Below are 5,506 nucleotides of genomic sequence, written 5' to 3'. Positions count from 1 at the left end.
TACTGCACATCTCACTGCTGTTACACTATCGTCGTACATGTCCTTCACCACCCTCACGTACTTCTCTGCCACTCCTGACTTTCTCATACATTACCACAGCTCCTCTCTCGGTACCCTATCATAAGCCTTCTCCAAGTCTGTAAATACGCAATGCAACTCCTGGCCTTCTCTCTACTTCTCCATCACCATTCTCAATGCAAATATGGCGTCTATAGTATTTCCCCCTGGCATGAAACCAAATTGCTCCTCGCAGATCCTCACTTCTCTTCTCAGCCTAGCTTCCACCACTCTTTCCCATATCTTCATTGCATGGCTGATCAGCTTTATACCTCTGTAGTTGCTGCAGCACTGCACATCACCCTTGTTCTTGAAAATCGGAACTAGAATACTTTTTCTCCACTCCTCCGGCATACTCTCACCCTCCAGGATTTTGTTAAACAATCTGGTAAACCACGTCACAGTCATCTCTCCTAACCTTCTCCATGCTTCCACTGGTATACCATCTGGGCCCACTGCCTTGCCATCCTTGATCCTCTTCATGGCATTCCTCACTTCCTCTATGCTAATCTCTTGCACTTCCTGACTCACTACCTCCAACTCTTCCAACCTTCGCTCTCTCATATTTTCTATATTCATCAACTCTTCGAAATACTCCTTCCACCTTCTTAGTACACACTCCTCACTTGTCAGTACATTGCCATCTGCATCCTTTATCATTCTAACATGCTGCACATCCCGCCCAGCTCTGTCTCTCTGCCTGGGTAATTGGCACAGGTCTTTTTCACATTCTCTACTATTCAACTTCTCGTACAGCTTCTGATATGCTTTTTCTTTTGCCTTAGCAACCTCTTTCTTGGCTATGTTCCTCGTCTCCTTATACTCGCGAATGCTTTCTTCGCCCCTGTGTCTATCCATATTCTTCTTTGTCTGCTTCTTTCTATTTATGTTATCCTGCACTTCCTCATTCCACCACCAAGTCTCCTTGTATTCCCTCCTCTGTCCCGATGATATATATATATATATATATATATATATATATATATATATATATATATATATATATATATATATATATATATATATATTGCAAATGACCTTATAATTGGTGGAACTATCTTTGAGCATAGAAAAATACTTAAGACTACTTGGATTTCACCATGTGGTAAATATTGTAACCTGATTACCACATTGCAATTAGCAGAAGGCATAGGAGTTATTTGCAAGATGTTTGCGTAAGGAGGGGGCAGATATAGGTAGTGATCATCAAGTTGTTGTCTCAAAGATTAAAATAAAACTTAAGAGAAACGTTAATGGTAATTGTACAGGAGGTAATAATTATGATTTGGATGAGCTGAGAAGTGATGAGAACACGAAGGAAAAGTTTCGGTGGGAATGTAGGAACAGGTTTCTAGTCCTGCAGACTTTGATGGAATCTGAAGACAATGATATTAATCAAATGTGGGGAGAGGTAAAAGAGGTTTTGCATGAAAGTGCTAAGGTTACTATTAAGAAAAAGGGAAAAGCGAGAAGGAAAAAGTGGATGTCAGATGAAACATGGAATGCAATTCAGAAAAGGAAAGAGGCTAAGTTAAGAAGTGAAGAACAACATGTTGATGGTCAGGTAGTTGAAGTACTTAGAACAAAGTACTGGAGTTTACATTCTGAAGTAAAAAGACTCGTTAGACGTGATAAGAGGAGACTATATGATGAAAAGGCGACAGAGACAGAAATTAAATTAAGTAAAAATGACGGTCAGAGCACAAGAGCAGCGAATCAGGCCATAAAGGAGTTAACTGGGACTGAAAAGAGAAGGAAGGAAATTCCTGTACGAGATAGAAATGGTAATTTGATGACTAAATATCTGGATATAAAAGGAAGGTGGAAAGAGCACTTTGAATCTGTTCTAAATAGACCAATCCCAGCTGAAGAGGACATTTTGCCAACCGAGAGAGATTTGCAGATAGAAACAGGGGATATAACTTTGGAAGAGGTAGCAAAATCTATAAAGGAGTTAAAGAATTTAAAGGCCCCAGGAGAGGATGGAATATTCCCTGAAATGCTTAATGTGGAAAATGACGAGTTGATGAATGTGCTTTTGAAATTTTTTAATGTGGCTTGGGATAATTGTGGAATTTCAGAAGAGTGGAAAAATGGAGTGATTATAAAAATACCAAAAAAGGGAGATTTAAGTGTGTGTGGCAATTGGAGGGGGATAACTTTGACACCTGTAGTTGCAAAAGTCTTTTCCAAAATCTTGTTGAACAGGATAGAGCCAGTAATTGATAAAATTTTAAGAGAAGAACAAGCGGGATTTAGAAAGGGTCGAGGTTGTAATGATCAGATTTTTATTGTAAGGCATCTAATGCAACAAGCTAATGAGATGAAAATGCCACTTAGTATGTGTTTTGTGGATTTTGAAAAGGCGTTTGATAGTGTTTCACGTGGAGCTATGTTGAAAATTATGAGATTCTATGGTATACCAGAAAAGTTTGTAAATATTATTAAAAGCTTGCATGAAGGTACCATTTGTAAGGTAATGGTGGGTGGTTCTTTGAGTGATCCATTTCAAGTTAGGTCAGGAGTGATTCAAGGAGGAGTTCTTTCGCCATTGTTGTTTGTTTTGGTTATGGATTATGTTATGAAAAAGGTTGTAAGGAGAACAGGTGCAGGAATTAACTGGAAAGAAAATAAGAAGCTGATGGATTTGGACTATGCTGATGATATTGTACTGATTTGTGGAAGTATTTACGAGATGCAGAGGGTGCTTGATTGTCTGGTGGAGGAAGGAGAAAAAGTGGGATTGGTAATAAATTGTGGAAAGACTGAAATTATTAATATGAACGTGGAGAACCAAATTGATTGTGTAATTGGGAATAATGTGGTGAAGAATGTAGAAAACTTTAAATATCTGGGAACGATTGTATCATCTAATGGATCATTAAACAATGAAATTGAGGAAAGGATTAGACAGGCTTGGCGAGCTGTTGGAATGTTGAAATCTGTTTGGAATAATAATATGCTTTCGGTACATACTAAAGTGAAAATTTACAAGTCCATGGTTAGACCAATTTTAATTTACGGGCATGAGTCATGGTACAGTACAATTGCAACAGATAAGAAAGTATTAGGATTTGAAAATAAAATACTGAGAAGGATTCTTGGGGTAAAGTGGCGAGACAGAGTTATAAATGCAAGAGTAAGGGATATTACGAGAGTGGAACCAGTTAATGAATATGTGAGACTGTCTCGCTGGAAGTGGCTGGGGCACATATACAGAAAAGAAGGTCGTTTAATACAGGATGTGCCAGAGTGGACTGCTAGAGGAAGAAGAGGTAGAGGTAGGCCGAGGGAAACCTGGTTGAGGACAATGAAAAAAGAAGCAGGAGAGGAGTGTTGGTGGGACCTGAAGGAGATGGCAAGAGACAAATATTGGTGGAGAGAGTTCATTGAGGCCCTATGCATCCCGTGGGGTGCCACAGGAAATGATTGATTGATTGATTATATACATATATATATATATATATATATATATATATATATATATATTGTTACGGTGGCGCCAGCCCGGGGCTATTACAAAAAAGACAACAAGTCAGCCTTAGATGATCGGCCTCCACTGCGTTGCAAAAATAACGCAGACCCCGGCACTGACACTCCGCAAACTAGAGAAAAACTGCGCAACGGAAAAACTAACTTAAGAACGCAACACTCTGTACTTTGATAATAAAACGGAACAGCCTACCTATAGATCTAGCCTACTATCGCCACTACCGGAAGTAATACCGCCCGAGACAGTATACAGGAACACCTCCCACTTACTTCCGGTGGTGACGACTTTCTACTTAACCCGTGTCCAAGGGGGAACGCAGTTAATAGCTCACGATGGTTCTCACTAGCCTTGAGCAAAGAGATGGGATTAACTGTGTAGGGGTTAGGGGTGTGTGTGTATGTACGTGTGTTGGGGAACGTTAACAAAGGCAGCGAGAAGACCACGGTGAGCCAAACTGGCCCTCCAAAGACAACACGGTTACAAAAACAAAATAAAATAACTACTTCCCTCAGTCAGCAACAAAAGAATAAAAATAAACTTAAATGAAAACGCCAGCTCGGCATAAAAATGACTGGGGAGAGAGAGAGAGTGCACAAGCACCCGACACTAAAGCTGGCTGGGAAGAGACTGACTCTGATCAAGGCTCGCGCACGGCCAAGCGCGAACGCATAATCAAATTAATTAATAAGAACTTATATTCGTGCCCCTCTCTCTCTCTACAATAAACTGGTACTTCTAATGCAAGCAAAACATCATTAAATATACTGGTAGCTCACACAAGACAATCAAAATAATCAAATGCATACTCAGCATGGTATTAAATAAAATTGCCCTCAGTGGCGGGAACAAAAGAAACAAAAGAACTTGTAGCACTCGCTAATATAAACTCTGCGAATGACACGGATACATACTGCATAATCCCCTAGCCCAGCTGTAACGGCTGCACCCGTGGGAACGGAAAGGCGGACAGCGTAACACGCCCTTCCCCAAAGGAAAATTTTGAGCCCTGGATCAAAATTTTCGAATCATGACCCTGACCCCTCCCTGGACAAACAATCAGCAATTACGTTATCAGTCCCTTTAATATGCCTAACTTCTAAATTGTACTCTTGCAAAAGCAAACTCCAGCGGGTCAAACGCTGGTTCTTAAATTTAAACTTGTTCAAAAACTGCAGGGGATGATGGTCTGAATAAATCTTGATCACAGGGCCAAAAGGGGGCAGGTAGACAGCAAAGTGTTGTAGGGCCAGGATAATCGCTAATAACTCCTGCTCTATGACAGAGTAGTTCTTCTGAGCTCTATTAAACTTCTTTGAGAAGTATGATATGGGATGTTCAACCTGGCCCTCATCCGGCTGCATCAACACTGCTCCTACCCCTACTCGGCTAGCATCAACTGCCAGCACAAAAGATTTGTCAAAATCTGGTGCACGCAATATAGGGTGGTGGCACAGCAGAGACTTAACAGTAGTAAAAGCTTGCTCACACTCGGCTGTCCACTGCCACTTCTTATCCTTGCACAATAAGTCAGTAAGAGGGGCAAGCACTGTGGAGTAATTCCCAATAAATCTTCGGTAATAGCCGATCATGCCCAAAAATCGCTGGAGGGCACGGCGACACTGGGGTGCTGCAAAGTTGGAAATGGCATCCACCTTAGCCCGAGGTGGAGCCACTTGCCCATGTCCTACAACAAATCCAAGGTACTGGACCTTAGCACGTACGAACTCGCACTTGTCTAAGTTGACTACTAAGCCAGCTTCCTCCAACCGCTTAATGAGCATTTCCACATGATCAAGGTGCTCCTCCCACTTGGTGTCATACACAATGACATCATCGATGTAAACGACACAATTAGGTATGCCATCCACCACTTTATCCATAAGCCTCTGGAAAGTGGCTGGAGCATTCTTCAATCCATAAGGCATCACCTGGCACTGATATACTGCACCACTGACA

The sequence above is a fragment of the Coenobita brevimanus genome, chromosome 21 (assembly GCF_032717465.1).
Source record: "Coenobita brevimanus isolate Jiangsu-jjx chromosome 21, ASM3271746v2, whole genome shotgun sequence".
Taxonomy (NCBI): domain Eukaryota; kingdom Metazoa; phylum Arthropoda; class Malacostraca; order Decapoda; family Coenobitidae; genus Coenobita; species Coenobita brevimanus.
Note: the sequence above shows the minus strand (reverse complement) of the source record.